Source organism: Chionomys nivalis, chromosome 14 (assembly GCF_950005125.1).
Source record: "Chionomys nivalis chromosome 14, mChiNiv1.1, whole genome shotgun sequence".
NCBI lineage: Eukaryota > Metazoa > Chordata > Mammalia > Rodentia > Cricetidae > Chionomys > Chionomys nivalis.
In genome coordinates, this window is record NC_080099.1 from 7,787,044 (window position 1) to 7,803,853 (window position 16,810).

The following is a 16,810-nucleotide window of genomic DNA, read 5'->3' on the forward strand; positions in this document are numbered from 1 at the left end:
CAGAAAACACCATGGTTCCTAGGGCAGGAAGCTGAACCCATGACCTCACCACACCTGCTGGATCCTGCATCCCAAGTTCTCTCCACTGCAGCAACCGTTAGTGTGTCAACCTTCCTGAAACATTTTTACAAAACTTGTAACATTCCATTTCAGTGTTTTGCAAGTTTTTAACAGTTTCCTTGCCTTTACAGAGGGCCTGGCATTCCCATTACTCTGTTAAGTTACCAAAGGGAACAACACAGAGTTCTCGCCATTGTTCTCAGCCTACAGACAAGGGCACTCAGACAGAGGTAAGGGGTGCAGACTCCTATGAAACCAGAGGTAGATGAGCTCACCTGCCCCGATCTATAAAACATGAATTGGGGTGGTAGAAACTGATGAAGTCATGTTGGGTTATACGTGTTGTCCTGTTAGGGGATGTGTGTAATACTGGGAGTAGGCTTCTCAGTTTAAACGTCACATCAATTATATTTCAGTATCAAAGGATAGTCAACCAATGGTGCCATCATTCTAAAACACATGAGAAATATTGGATGGATAAAGCAGCTGAGTGGGGACCAGCATTGAGGCTGGTATAACTAACACCTGAGCCTACAACTGTTAGTTCTTGCAAGAATCAGAGCCTGCCCTGGGGTGGAGTGCTGGGTTGTAGCATGTGTGTGTGTCTGTGTGTGTGTGTGTCTGTGTGTGCGCGCACACGCACGCGCGCTATTGGAAACCAGACCCACACTGAGAACAAACCACCCTAACGAATCAGTTTTGTAGATGTCCAGGGAGCTAAGGGGATAGAGTAAGGCTAAGATTATAAAGCATCTGACAGACTCACTAACAGGGGAAATAAAAATGAATGAGATGAAATTTAATAGGAATCTATTTGTAATCTATATTTTAAAAAATTAAAAAACCCTGAAGATTGCAATGGATCAGGGACATGAATACCAACCACCACATGGAAAATGCAGGGACCTGGGTTGAAGAACAATGGGGTCATCTACAGGTGTGCTGGTGCCAGGGAAGGATAATTAGTGCTTTGGCTGAGTACACAGAGGCACGGAGTGTGCAAAAGTGAGGGAGATGGGTTAGTTGCAGTGCTTGGTCACTGTGACCCAGAGACTTGACACAAGGCGAGGGTCTGAAAGCTGGACCTGGCCCTTTCCTACCAGGAAGAACAGCACAGGGCCAGAGAATAAGAAGCCCAGAAATCACCTGGAATCCTGTATCCCTGTGAGAACTGGACCAGCTGGGCACTGGCTGCCAGCTTCCTGAGAGCTGCCCTGCATCTCAATCCTCTTATCATCGCATCAAAGGCATTCCCAGCCTGCCCTGCCTCTGTGGCCACAAGTATCCAGAGGGCTGGCGGGGAGCACCTGTCCCCAGAGCACAGGTCCCAAAAGCAGTCATTTCTTGCAGAACATGGTGGCCTTCCAGGGATAGCAGTGCCTGGGCTCCTGAGCTCTACACCCAGTGAACGGTTTCCAGGGAGAAAATCCCTCTCTTGCAGGCCTGGTGCAGGACAGAAGCTGGAAAAGAGCATTGCCATCTCCACGCAAACAATGACACAGCGGCCACAAGAGGCCTCCTGCCACCAGATCCATATAAGGTCCCTATCAGAGCGCGAAGCCCACACCTCCTGCTTGACGCGTGCCTCCAGAATCCATGGTTGGAACTTGTCCATAGACTGGAAACTCAAACCTCATCCTCCCAATGTCTCTGGAGTTTGTTTGGAAGAGCTTTGCTTCCTTCTCTTGGGGCATGGGTATGTAGGAGTCTGTTCGAGCATCTCAAATGGCACACGGTGTGTGGCTGTGCGGGTGTGCATAAGAATGAGTGTGCCACGCCAGTGTGTCTGATTGTGTGCACTAGAGAGCACCGTTAGCTCCCGAATGTGTGTGAACAAGTGCTATGCATAAACCATGAGTGTGTGCCTTGTGCTTGTATGAGTGCCCTAGGTTGTAGACGGGTGGTGAATGGGTGCACTAGAGAGCATGGGAGTTCATATGTGTATACCTGTGTAGCTGTGTGTTCCTTTCTGAGTGTGGTTGAATGTGAATGAAGAAGCCCATGTGTTTGGGTGTGTGGGTGCGGAAGCGCATGTCTTTGTCCTTTCATGGTCCCATGGTCCCGCATGGTGCCAAAGAAGCCAAACTCCGTGACGGGGGTCCTCGCCCTGGGACCCTTTGGGCACGAGGGGGCGCCTCGCTACCGTAACCGGGACGCGTTGGCCTGGGCGGCCCGGGGGCGGCTCACGGGGCGGTGCCGGACTCTGAGCTGTGGGCTCTGGGGACGCTGCGCTCCGCCCCGAGGAGCCACGGCCCGGCACGCGGAGCAAGCAGCCAGAAGCCCGCGCCGGAGGTAAAGTTGAATTTCCAGTGTGTGACCCGAGTCTGCACCGATCGTCCCTGGGACCGTTCGGGGAATAGGGGCGTAGCTGCGAAAGGGCTCCCGGGTCCGAGCGGAACGTGGGTACCTGTCCGCGGGCGGCCACTGGAGGGAACGCAGTTCAGTTAGGGTAGCTGGCCGCGCTAAGGGCGCCGAAGCCCATGGAGGGGCGCTCGAGGGGTCGGGCCGGGCTGGGGCAAGCGGAGCGGGGTCGCCCGCGCTCCACGCGCTGGAAGCCGGAGGATCGGGCTTGGCCGCGTGGTGCGCTTTCATGGAGGTTCGGGCGGCTGCCGGAGACTGGGTCCTGCTGCCGCCCCGTCTGCCCGCGTCGGTTCTACCGGATCCTGGGTAAGAAGGGGAGAGGAGGGCGCAGGAGGTCTGTATCCGGGAAGGGGCCAGGGCTCTCCCGGATAGTCCCGGGCTCGAAGGCTGTGCGCATCGGCTTCGGGGGAGAGGTGACTGGGGCGAGTCCGCGGTGCTGGTTCCCTTTTCTGGTCCGAGACGGTAAAGTGAACGCCCACCCACCCACCGCTTACACGCGCAGTCGCGCGCACACGCGCCTTGCACGCTTGGCTGTCCTGCTACCCTTCCCTCTCTAACGTACCAGGGCGCCGGCTTGAATAGGATGCGGGGCGGGTGCGGGTATCGACTTCCACACTCCGAATTCTGCGAAGTTTCTGTCCTCCCTGGCTCGGACAGCTACCTCTGGTCGGGACAGTGGCCCCGAGAGTGAGGAGTGTTGGGCGCTGAGGGGCTCTGAGCCTGGGCAATTGTATGCGGAAGGTGAGCTGGTTCCTATGCGCCCTGGAAGATTGTCCAAACTCGCGATTTTGAGGGCACCCTACACATGTTTGCCATCGAAGGATTTCAGAGTTTGGAAGCCCCTAGGTCTCAGTCGAGTTCTCACTCTTGAAGCACTGCCCCGCGAGGAAGCACTGAGATCATGAGAACCTTTTTGGTCACGTCCAAATTCTCCTGCTCTTGGACCCTGGAGTTTAGAAGCTAAGATGCAGCCTTGTCCTTGGCCTTTGAAGGCCCTAGAAATCCTCCCTCGTAGCCTCTGTCCTCGTTTGTCTCTCCTTTGCCCTTGGCTAAAAAAGGCCAGGGCAGCTTTTGGAGCAATGGCATGCTGTGAATAATGGATTTTGATCCAGTCTGGAACTCTGGGAGTGATTAAGTCGTGGCTCACACTGTGGCCCTGCCCTTGGGTCAGTTAAGTACCCCACTCCACCCACCCCAACAGGAATTTGTCTTCAGCAAGTGGTTTTCATTTCCACTGATGGGGGTGGGGAAGAATCCACAAGCCCCAAAGGCAAGAGGACAGTCCTCGCTTCCCTCTAGGGCCATGCAGGGCTTTCACTGACCCTTTGACGGCTTGGGTAGGTCACTGGCCTCTCACCGGCTTGGGTAGGTTGTCAATGGGATTGCTGTGTCCCCTTATGCTATGAATCCCCGGGGGTGGGGGTTGTTAAACATTCAGGGGTGAAACCCACTTCTTGGGGGACCCCGCTCTATATGATCTAGGCAGACAAAGAGGCACACACTCAGTGCTGTCCAGAGACAACTCTCGTTTCTGGGTCTCTTTCTGGGAGACCAATGACAGCTTTCCAAGGGCAGTGCCAATTTGCATACTCCATTTCAAGTTTTCACACACCCCACCTTGAAGTTGTCATAATCTAAACAAAACAAAACGAAATAACAAAACCAAGTTGGGTGTTTGTGGAGGCAAGGGAGGAGAGGAGAGCGAGTTCCTAGTTGACACAGAACGGAGCTGTGTGGTTTTCCTTTCCCAGTGCCTGGCAGAGCCATGCGTGGGCCAGATGCTCAGAAAATGTGTGCTGGTTGATTAATTGTTTGAGTTATAATTAAGAGGTTCTACCTAGTGTACGGCTGGGAGAGGCATTATCATAATTACAGGTGTGCGTGCCATAATTAGTAGGTCCCATAAAACACATAGGTTGATAGGAAATGATAAAATGTTGGGGTTTGCCCTGGCAAGTGCAGGTCCTAAGCTCCTGGGAGTTGGAGGAGGATGGGTTGAGGCAGATAGGATGAAGCCTGGGATCCTCCCTGCCCCGGCTAGTCTTCTGGAAGAAGTGTGTCTCACCATGCACCCAAAGGGCAGGGCAAGCCATGGGATGCCCGGAGAGGAGAGTGTTGTCAGCTCGGAAACCCTGGCAGATTATGTGGGGGCAGACTGGAGGGGAGCAGATGTGTGGCACTGAGCATGGAGGTACTGAAGGTGGGCGGATCTGAATGATGAAGCTGGCCTCTGGTTCAAAATGGCACTTGGGGGCTGGAGATCTGAGTGCCTGCCCACTGATGGTCGTTTAGTGAGGAACAGAAACATTTAGAGCTAACGCTATCCAGGGACATTCAAAAGGGTGGGGTATCAGGGAGCTCCCCACTGCTAGAGTGGGAGTATCTGACTGAACAGAGACTGCCCTCAGATGGCCCCCAGCGCCTACCATGAGGAGGGGGCAACCATTTTGCCAGGGGCTGGTTCGCTGAATCCTCCACAGTGGCTGACAGCTACCGAGCCACAGCTGGTTTGCAGCTCCCCAGAGGCAGAGGCAGAAATCCCTTTAACAGGGGTTTCATCTTCACCTTCCAGAACTTGAGGGTACTTGGGATCCCTTTCTGTGACAAGAACCCCAGCAGTCTCTCGAGCTCACCATTTTCCTTAAGCAGAATTCCAGAGGTTCCTTTTCCCTGTCAGGCCAGGAGGTGAGCCAGTCCTTTACCATCCAGACACCATCTACAGACACATCTCCACTGAGATGGGGGAGATATGATGGGGCTTGAGGGGGGATCCTCTCCCCCTCTCTCCTAAACAGCTCGGAAGAAGACACTCGAAAAGCAGCCGTCCATCCAGTCAGCGGTCACCTTCCCCTGAGGACACGGGTATAGTGGATATGGGGCTCCATGTCCACAGATGTGGGGCAGTCTGCAGGGTTCATGTCGAACTCAGTCCCTGAACCAGAGGCTGTACCACAAGACAGCGCTGTACTCTTGCTTCAGGGAGATTTGCCCATGAAGTAAAACACAAACCATAGCTCGTTAGAAATACCCAACATTTTGATTTGATTGCGAGTTTAGAGAAAGTTGGATTAAAATGCGAGTGTGGTACAGACAATTTTGTGTTGCTTCCTTCCCTGTAGAGTGGCAAACATGCCAGCAAAGCAGAGGCCTGGCTCCAGTGGCTCCAGGGTCTTGGGCACAGCTACCCCCACCCCTCTCTCAGCATGCCAGTTTCCTCCACCAAGGCAGCTCCCCGAGATCTGGGCTCTAGTGAGGAAGGCAGGGTGCAGGCTGCAGCCCAAGAACTCAGTGACTTCTGGATACTCTCAACCTCCTTAGACATTTGAATAGTGGCGTTTAAATGTTAGACTAGACCCGAGTGGTGCCTTGAATTGAAAGACTAGAATTTAGAGGCTCCGCTCAGCCTCCAAATCCTCTGGCTGATGTGAATACGGGGGCAGTTTTAGCTGAATTCCATCCCTAAGAGGCAGATTTATTTTTGTCAAGGCTTGGCTGTGGTGGGAAGGACTGTGGGATCCACTTGTGCCTGACTCTTTGCCCCACTCTCCCAGTGGCTTCCTAGCTGTGAAAACTTCCTCTGGTGGACTTCTCGGGGTTCTGTGCCCACTGTATTGTCACATATTATCCTACTTCTCAAGCAGAGGATCCCAGGGTCTTTCAGACAGCCTGGCATGCATACCACTTGGCCGTCCCTGCCCTGCGTTGTAGAGAGAGGGATGCTCTAGTTTGGTGGTGAAGGTAGAGCCCGGGAATGTAGATGAATATGGATCCTAAGTCAGTCTCCCTGTGTGTGTCTGTGTGTCTGTCTGTCTGTGTGTGTACATGTGTGTGTCTGTGTGTAGATCTAAGTCTTCCAAAGCATGTGTGTGAAGGTCAGAGAATAACCTTGGCTATCAGCCCTTACTTTCCACCTTGTTAGAGTCAGGGTCTGCTGTACGTTATTGGCACTTGAGTCTCTGGGGCTTCTTCAGCCTCCTGTATCAGAAGGCAAGGCTCCTCATATATTACCCTGCCATTTTACACAGGAAGCTTGTGTGGGACGGACTCCCTTACCATGTGGTATGTCAGCATCTTTAGTCTCTTTACATCTTCACTATATGACTTATTGTGGAAGTCATCCAGGTCCCTCTGCAGTGTTCCTCAGGGGAGGGTTGCCTCTGACAGCAGCTCCCTGTAGATGGACCTGGTTGTGGTCTCCACCTTGTTAACAGAGACAGGCTTCGGTCACCGATTTGATGTCACTGAACTTGGAGATGATCTTGATGTCTCTCTGTTTTCTTTGACACAGCTCTGCCATAAGCTTCTCCCCAGATCACTTTCTGCACCCACCGTGGCTGGCCGCATGCTGCCCCTCTTTCAGAGCCATACCGGACACTCTGGTGCTTGGTGGCTTCACGGCAGTGAAGCGTGTGCCAGGTGACCAAAGTGAGCTCAGTGAGCGGATGCGCCCAGGTATGAGCTGGAACCTGTGCTAGGATCTGTGTGCTCGAACTGGGGAAATGCCTCGACCTCTAAAACCTAGGCTTTCATTGTATAAACAAAGAAATGTGCATGGGTGCGTACTCACACACGTGTACGCATGCGCACACTCGCGAACACAGGCCTGGTGGTTGGGGCTGATATGAAGGCCTCGGAAGGGGGTGCAGAGAGCCTGAGCTGCATGCTCTGTGTTTGCCAGCATCTCTCCAGGCTATAGTTCCAGAACAGAACAGAGCATAGGTGTTAGTCATCTTTTATAGCAATGCTATAACAAGATATCTGAGGTAGGCCACTTTATACACACTAGATGATCTTTTTGTTTTTGCTTTCTGGCTCACTGTCCCGGAGGGATATGGTCCCTCACGCTAAGGGAAGACATGGCAGCCAACAGGGAAGGAGAGGTGACAAGATCAGGATGCTGGCTGGTCATGGTATAGCCGTACTCTGGGAGCAGAGTACGAATAGGTAGTGGGGTCAGGATATGGAGTCCGAAAGCCTGCCCCCGACGACTCACTCCAGCAAGGCTCCAAGGTCTCTTTTCTTTTCCCAAAGCACCAACAGTTGGGGACCAAGAGAGCCTCTGGGGGACATTACCCAATCCCATGTTCAAACCTCCTTATTTCCTCTTCTGTGAACCCATCAGCATCCAACCACAGTTCCACAGTTCCACCCTGACGACTCCATCTAATCCAATTACCTCTCAAAGACTCCGCCCCTAGACACACAGTGGGGGTAGCAGCTCACCTCCTTAATGTGATAGCCTTTGGGGGCTTGAACTCCTGGATGAGTTCAACCATATTCGAAACCACAGAGGGTGATGAGCATGGTGGCGCACGCCTTTAATCCCAGCATGGGAAGGCAGAAGCAGGCAGATCTCTGTGTGTTTAAGACAAACCTGGTCTACAAAGCAAGTTCCAGGAGAGCCAGGGCTGTTCACAGAAAGAACCTGTCCCGAAAAAACAAAACAAAACAAAACAAATCAAAACCAAAAAACAACAAAGAGCAGAGATGAGGTGGTGAAACATCCCACTTGCCACAGCCTGTCTCTGGCAGGTGCCTGCATCCCGCGTCTTTAAAGTAGCTTCAGGTCAGGTGAAAGGTGACCCTCAAATTGCTTTCCCTCCTGCGTGAGGGTATCAGTTGTCTCTTGTTCAAAGATGGTAAGAGCCTGTGGTAGTTTGAATGTAATTGGCCTCCATAAGCTCATAGGGAGTAGCACTATCAGGAGGTGTGGCTTTGTTGGAGTGGGCGTGGTCTTGATGGAGAAAGTGTGTCACTGTGGGGGTGAACTTTGAGGTCTCATATGCTCAAGCCACATGCAGTGTCTCAGACCATTTCCTGTTGCCTGCACGTTAGGATGTAGGAATGTTAGTTCCTTCTTTAGCACAATGTCTGTCTACACACCATCATGTCACACCATGATGATAATGGACTGGATCCCTAAAAATGTAGCCAGCCACCCCAATTAATGTTTTCCTTTATAAGGGTTGTCATGGTCCTGATGTCTCTTCACAGCAATGTAAACCCTAATTAAGACAGAGCCATTCTACCCATGAAGCTCACACTGTGTGTTCCTGGGCAGTGCTATGGTATCTCTGGGCAATGGGGGTCAGGAAGTGGGGAGACCACAGTATTCACTGGGTCTATAGTAGAGTAATAGCAGAGATGCTCTTGTGAGTCTTTTCTGAGGCCTTGCCATGACCTTGCTTTCTTCTTCATCCCTCTAATGGGGTAATTTTGGAACTCTCAGACACTCATTTGATTCTAGCCAGGCCTTGAGAGAAATGTATACTGGTGAGAGACCCTCTCTTTTCTCAAAGTGATGCATGTGTGAATGTGTGTGTGTGTGTGTGTGTGTGTGTGTATGAGATCACTGGTATGTATATAGCCACATGTGTGGGGGTGGTATGAGCAGGTTATTGTTGGGGGATGGTGAAGGCCAAGGGTGATATCAATTGTCTTCCTCTACTGTAATTTTTTTTTTTTTTTGGTTAGACAGACTTGACAGCAAACCCTTAGGATCTGTCTGTCTGTCCCCTCCCTCCAACCAGTATTAGGGCTATGGCATACTATCTCATTTTTCCGTGGGAGCTGGGGATCCAAACTCGGGTCCTCATACTTACACAGCAAACCCTTTATCCACTGAGCCATCTCTTCAGCCCTCTGGTGCTTTTTAAGATAAGTCCTGGTAGGATTCACCCTTGCTAGGAGGAAGCTGGAGAACACTGGCTGCTTCTCCCTCCAAGCATTGGTCCTCTCTTGCTGTCTCCCGGGAACAGCTTTTAGACTGTGTAATGACTTTCTTCAGGCTGACACAGAGGCCAGGTATGCACATCTCCCCTAGCAAATTAATAAGGAGGAAAACACGTCCCTTTCTTCCTTGTCAGCTCAGGGCAGTCAGTTTTTAGCGGTGTGCCTCAGCTCAGGGCTAGAACAACAAAATTAATAAGTGAAATGTTTCTGCCATTTTCTTCCCACTTGTCCTCAAGTATCCAGAGACTGTTCAGGGTCTTGCAGTTCCAGCAACAATGGAGTCCTCCTCTGTGGTTGTGTTGAGTAAATCTGAAACCTCTGCCCTCAGACTCAGACCCTCAGAACTGGAGAAGTGCCCAGCCAGGTACGCAGGTCTCCTGTCCAGGTTGGCCCCGAGGTTAGCTCTGGAGCATTTGCACGCTCAATACTCAGAGTGTTGTGTCTGTAGACATCGTAATGAGATGTCATCAAATCCTGAGGTTGGGATGTTTATCTATAGACAAGAAACCGGTATTACTGAGGGACATCCAGACCCAAGTGACTGCCAGCCCTTCCTTGATTCAGGTCCTCGTGGCAACTTAAAATACCACTTCAGATAGTGGAAGAGCAACTACGCTCACCTAGTCCAGAATTTAACCAGCTGCACAGTTGCCGTACATTTCTAGAAGCTTCCTTCAGTGAAGTTTTAAACTTCTTCCATCCACGTGATTCTGGGTTCAATGGGGCCCTTGGGCTCTTCCCGAGGTCCTCGCCTCCTGCATGCCACCTGCCACAGCCTCACAATGGTCATGTGCCTGGGCTCGGAGCAGAGAAGCCCATTGCTGTCTGCGGGACTGAAGGAAGACAGAGACAGCTTTCTGCCTGAGTCAGGGGAAGGAGCTTCCAGAAGTTTTGTTAGAACCCTGATCTCATATGGGAAGATTTCCTGTCTATCTGAGGGGGAGGGGGAGTTGTGTTTAGTTTCCTGAGCGTGTAATTAGTGTACAAAATGTGCTTTATTATATAATGCACCTTTTAAATCATATTCATGGCTCCCAGTTACCCCTTCTGCGCCTCCCCTTCCAGTCCCTTTCCTATAGGCCTCTCTCAACTTTCTTGTCTTCTTTATGTAAATCTATCACAATCCGAGTTTTTTTTTTTTAAATAGGAACTTAGAAATAGCCTAAGAGATAAAAGACAGCGCAAAGGGGACAAAGGGAATTTTTTTTTTAAAGGAATACTTGAAAAAGAGGGAGGGCTGGCATAGGACAGGGCGGGAGGATCAGGAGTTCAAGGCCACCCTTGGCTGGGGAGTGAGTTTAATCACCCATTGACTCCAATTTGTGTTGTCCTTCTACCCCTGGGTGTTGGGCCACCTGCTGGCGTATGCTCAGCTTGCCAAGAACTACACATTAAAGTAGGCTGCCTCTCTCTTCCCAAACCATCAGCTGTCCCTAGTCCCTAAACTAGGAGTGGGGGCTCACGGGCCACTTCTCGCTCCATGCTGCAGTGTCGCCTGCCTCAGTCTTACGCAGGCAACAGAGCTCCTGTGTTCATGGGCTCAGCAGCCCTGACACATTTGGAAGACACGGTTTCATTCCCATCATTCTCATCACCCCTGACCTTTGGCTCTTACCGTCTTTCATCCCCCTCTTCCGTGCTCCCTGAGCCTTGCAGAGGAGGTGTGATAGAAACATGTCCCATTTGTCACTGAGCTCTCCACAGACACTCACTCCTCTGAACTGTGACCAGTCATCAGTGTCTGTCCATGTCAACCCCTCAGCTGCACAAAGAAACTTCTCAGCTGAGGTCTGAGAACTGCATGGATATGGGAGCAGAGATACATGAGTTTGCAGGGCATTTCTTTACGATGCCAGTTTAGCAGGATAATAGTAGTTTTTTCACCCCCGGCATCTGTGAGATCCTCAGCTGTGGGTTCTTGCGCAGATTTCTAATGTCAGGCATACGCTTCCTCTGGTGGAGCAGGCCTTAGGGTCAATCAGAAGGCGGTTGGTTACCCTCAAGACGTCTGTGCCACTGTGGCCCCCCATGGGCTTATCTCACAGTAGTGATCACCGCAGTTCACATGGTTCAGCTGAGTAAGACTGCTCGTTGATCACTTCTCCACCACCGCCACCTACATATAACACCTTCCAGTGCTATGCAAGCTAGTCGGCAGAGAACATGTTTCTAGGTCAGTACCAACTGCATTTCTCCACGTCTTATGACTATTGTGTTCGTTATCTTCAGCAATATTGTGAAAATGGCTATTCTTCTAAAAGCAATCCATAGATTAAATGCAATTCCCATCAACATTTCAATGCAATTCTTCACAGAATTTTTTTTCTAATCTTAAAGTTTATATGGAAGCACAAATGAGCCCAGGTAGCAAGCAAAACAAAACAAAAACAATCCTGAACAATATAAATACAGCAGAAGGTATCATCACCGTGCCCAGTTTCAAGTTATGCTACAAAACCATAGTACTACAAACAGCATGGTACTAGCACAAAATAGACTCAATGGACAATGGAATGCCATTGAGGGCTCAGTTATGAGTTCATGCAGCCTTCTTGAGTTTTGACAAAGATGACAAAAGCATACACTGAACAAAAGACAGCATCTGAACCCAATGCTGTTGGGAAACCTGTCATCTTGCACACAACCAATTCCAACGGATCAGAGATCTCAGAGTTAGACCCAGAACTCTGAAACTTCTAGAAGGAAGAGCAAGGAGTGCTTGTCAACAAATAGGCTTAGTAAGGATTCCTAGACAGGACTCTGGTTGCTCAGGAAATACAACTCCAGTCAATAAGTGTAACTGCATTAAGTTACAAAGTTTCTGTACTATAAACAATACTGTTAGTCTACTGAGGAGGCAGACTGTAGAGTGATAGCTAAACCCGAGTGAGGATTAGTGTCTACAATACACAAGAAACTCAAAAATTAAACACCAAGGAAACAACTCAGTTAAAAAGGAGACTATTGAAATGAACAGTAAGTTCTCAGACAAAATACAAATGTTTAAAAATTCTTTTAAAGTTGGTTGGTGGTGGTACACACCTTTAATCCCAGCACTTGGGAGGCAGAGGCAGGTGGATCTCTGTGGTTTCAAGGTCAGCTTGGTCTACAGAGTTCAAGGACAGCTAGGGCCACACAGAGAGATCCTGTCTCGAAAAACTGAAAAAATTGTTTTAGAAAGTGTTTGCCATCCTTAGCCATCAGGAGAATGCAAATGCAAATTGCTTTGAGATTTTGTATTACTGTAGTTAGAATGTCTAAGATTAAGAAAGCTAAAGACAGCAAATGCTGGTGAGGATGTAGGGGACAGAGAACCCTTGTGCATTGTGCATTGGTGGGAGTGCAAATTGGTGCAGACACTGGAAAGCAGTCTGGAGTTCCTCAGAGAATGATAAACAGGTCTACCATGTGACCCCACTGAAACACTCATGGGTATCCAGTCAAAGGGCTCTCACCTCCTACTACAGAGACACGTGCTCATCCATGTTCATAGATGCTCTATTCATAACCCATCCGTACTCATCATCCAGCAACTGATGAATGGAGGATGATATCATGCAACCTCTATGCGATGGAATTTTATTAAGCTGTTAAAAAAATGAAGTTTCAGGTAAATGTACAGAGCTGGAAAGCAGACTAAGTGAGGTAGCACAGGCACAGGATGATAAATGACGCCTATGAAATAGATTAATTTTAAATAATTGTGAGCCAGAGAAGAAAGCCAAAAGAATTATTGTTTTGCAGAGGTCTCACAAGGTATCCCAGAGTGTCCTCTAACTAACTATCTTCCTCCTGAGTTTACAAGCGTGACCTACAATCCCTGGTTTCAGAGGAAATTTCTAAAAATACATATAACTAAATGAAAATTAAAATACAACAAATCAAATTATTTACGACAGAACTGGAGCACTTGGGAAACTTAACATCACCAGATGCTTACAGCAGAAATAGAAAAGAGTTAAAGTCAGTGATTTACATCCAGATTTGAATCAGGTCTTTTAAAACTCCTGGAAAAGACCTGCCCCCCACCCCGGGGTCGGGGAGTTTTTTCATGGAGAATTCTACCAAATGTCAGAAGAAGAGGAAACTTTCCTTAACTCACTTGGTGAAGTTACAGTTACCTGGTGGCCACATGAACAGACAGAATAGAAACAGCAAACTGCAAATAAAACCCACCATGAGTGCTGTCTTAGTTTGGGTTTTATGGCTGTGAAGAGACACCATGACCATGGCAACTCTTATAGAGAAAACATTTAATTGAGGTGGCTTGTTTACAGTTTCAGAGGTTCGGTGCTTCAGTCCATTATCATCATGATGGGGAGCATGGCAGTGTGCAGGCAGACATGGAGCTGGAGCTGAGAGTCCTACATCTTACAGACAACAGGAAGTCAACTGAATGTCACACTAAGGGAAGCTTGAGCATGCTTAAGGCCCTGAGTCCAATCCTAATACCACAGAAAAGGGGGAGAAGATATCCAAGAGGCACCTGAGTTGAAAGTCATACCATGTTCATGGATTAGAAGACTGTGGTGCTGGTGTTGGTTCCCAAACTGATGAATAGGTTTAGCACAACCTGTGGGAACATCCCCACAGGTTTTCTAGAGGAACTGCACGTATGCATATTAACCTCATTCTGAAACTCACAGGGAGAGTACGGGCACCATAACAGCCCAAAGAACCCCACAAAGGCTGATAGTAGCTGGAGTCATTCTGGTCATATTTGTACTTCCTCTCTAGCTACCATTATCCAGACAGTGCTATTGATTGTGTCCTGGAGGAACATACAGATCAATGACAGGACACACAGCCTATACATTATGCCCAGCTGAGTTTTGGGCTGTTTCAAAGTAAGTTCAATGGCAAGTCAGTTCAATGGCGGACCTTCTCAGTACAAGATACTGGAGAAGTTGGTCATCTGAAAAGTACTGGGCTGACCCTCACCCTAGGCCTAGCAGCAAGCAGCATTCTGAAGTCTGGTGCACAGACCTGAAATGCAAAATGTAAGACTAGGAAAACATCTTTCTGGTCTAAAGTAGGCAAAAAAAAAATTCTTAGATTTAAAACCAAGACTATGGCCCATAAAAGACAAACCGGATACATGAGACCTTATCAGAATCAAAGACCACCCTACAGTGACATTTTTAACAGCATGGACGGAAAACTACAGAGTAGGAGGATATATTTGCAAGCCATACATTCTGGAAAGAAAACAAGAATATGAAGAATCAATAATCTGTCAAGGAACTCCAATTAAAACTAGGCAAAATATGAGACCAGAAGAGGAAACCCAGATGATAAATAGTCATAACAACATATTCCACATCATTAATCTTCAGGGATGTGAAATTAAACCACAGTATGATATATCATGGCGCATCTATCAAAACGGCTACAGTAAACATTACTGGCAACACCAAACACTGACAGAGAAGCAGGGGAGCCATTGCTCACACAGGCTGGTACAACGCCTGTGGAAAACCACTTAGTGTTTTTGTTAAAACAAAACCAAACAAAAAACCAAAAAAAAGACTTAAAAAGCATATAACTACAATATGGCTTAGCATTGTAATCACTGTCTTGAAGTAGAAACAGGACCAACATGAATGTCTAGTGAGTGAAGGCACTTCCTGCTAAGCATGGTAGTTTGAGGGGGCTCCCCAAGACCCCCACACAGAAGGAACGAGTGTACTCTCAAACTGTTCTTTGGCTTTCTCATGCATGCTGTGGCATGTGTGTGTGTGCGTGTACGTGTGTGTGCATGTCCACGCCCCCCCCAACATATACACACACATACACATATAATTTTTAAACTTTCAAAGGAGGGAACACCCATACAAAGCCTAGCCATAGGTTTCCACAGTGCCAAACATGTTCCTAGAAGCCCAAATGGGAAAGGACCCAGATGTCCTTCACAAGGCGATGGTTAGCCAGGGTGCTTGACTGCGCCTTCCACCCTCCTTCCTGCCTCTCTTTTCCCTTGCTCCAAGGATCCTCCTGGAGCAGCCGCCTCCCTTCATCCCTGGTTCTCCTCTCCTGTCGCCTGGAGATTATTAATTAAGATTCTTTCAATTTTCTGAGCAAAGTTGGTGTGTGAATGAGGCATTTATATAATTCTCTCTCACGGTTTTTCTTCCAGAAGTGGATAATGGGCTCGTTTCAAATTGAATTAAGAGATAATTAACACACGTGCAGGCACAGACAGGAGAGTAATGTCTCTCTTTCTCTCTCTCTTGTGTTAAATTGTTCCTACAAAGGCTTGGCTGTGGGCCTGACCAGTGGGACATAAAGAAATGGTCCCCGAGCCTTTCCTATATACACCATGGGACTCTTGGAGAGCACGTGAGCTGGAAGCAACACAACAGCCCTGGTGGCGTCTGGGCCACTAGGAAGGTGATGAGGACCCAGCCTCACCAGGTCTAGCATTCCGGTTAGATGGTGTATCCCCAGGAGAGCATTGCCTGAAGGCTTCCAGGGAGGCAGCTAAAAGGCATGTGTCACCCGCTGCCACACAGTTGTCACCCCTCTGTTGTCCTATCACACCCTGTTGTCACATAGTGATGACACCCTATTGTTACATGCTCTCAACAGACTGGCATGACTTGTCACAGGCTGTCACTCTAGTATGTTGTCACCAGAGGCACACTGTTCCCCGGGCTGGCCCCAGACCACTCACTAACAGCCTGTGGAGGAGTCACTGGGGACCGTCCAGTTGCTCTGCAGTTCCATACTCCTTGCCCTACTTTTGACAACTTCCCTCTTGACCTTCTGAGGGTTGAAGGAGGCCTCACCCCCAGTCAACATCTCCCCCACCCAGAGACTCCTTGGCTTACCCCACCATGCTTAACCCGAGACTGTGTGTCTCATTCCCACTTATGAGCCGGTTAGAAGCCGTGCAGGGCAAGGTGGCTTCAGGTCATCACCAGGTAACCATTTCCAGATCTTTCCTGGAAGGCACGGGGTAGCTGAAGTGGGGGAGGGAGTCTGAGCCTTTCCTGGACCCATAGCCTCCTGAACCCCACCCCCCGAGTTTACCAACTCCTTCCTTAGGTCTCTGCTCACTTCTGCCAGGACAGATTGTCCCCTCCTCATTTGGGAATATAATGAGGCCAGAGTTGCTGCTCAGGCACCTTCTGCCAGACCCCAACTGTTCCCCTGGGCCACCACAGGATCAGCTTCTCAGAGAAGGTATAGTTGAGGCATGTTCCATGAAGAGGCCCCTCCGAGGAAGCATCTGGCTTCCTCCTGGAAGGCACGCAGTCTATGGCATCTCTGGTACGGTGGCCAGGAGAGCCTCTGCTCTGGTCCTGACGATCAGACCTGACTCATCTCACCACATTCGGCTGTAAAAGCCTCAGCTGATGAGACAGGAGCATGGTTTGGACATACAAGCTACAACTCCCATCCCCACAGGAAACAGTATTTCTTCCAGAAAAAAAATGTGTTTTCTAGTCCTGAACATCTAAGCAACCCACACACAAATTACCCAAAGGCGTGGGCAGGAGTTTCACTGGGGCCCTAATTATACCGTAGAGCATGGGGGAGTGTCAGGTGCTTCTGTGATGAGCGCTGCAGGGCCCATCAGGCAGAGCTCAGCTCTGGCAATGGTCCTTGGCTTGAGCCTCTGTCAGGCAACCCGCCTCCACCCCCAGAGTGCCCG

General features: G+C 49.4%; 1 protein-coding gene across 4 annotated transcripts in view; it reads left to right on the forward strand.

The window, feature by feature from the left end:
- Nucleotides 1–1,638: 1,638 nt before the first annotated feature.
- Kcng2 (potassium voltage-gated channel modifier subfamily G member 2) overlaps nucleotides 1,639–16,810 on the forward strand; it is a 65,481-nt gene continuing 50,309 nt past the window's right edge. The window contains exon 1 of one of the 4 annotated variants that reach the window (XM_057788323.1): nucleotides 1,639–1,756. The gene's annotated coding sequence lies outside the window, so the exon portion shown is untranslated. Of the gene's footprint in view, nucleotides 1,757–1,866; nucleotides 2,353–2,420; nucleotides 2,460–2,515; nucleotides 2,728–16,810 lie in introns of those variants that run through there. The other 3 variants (XM_057788321.1, XM_057788324.1, XM_057788322.1) reach the window with 3 other exon arrangements.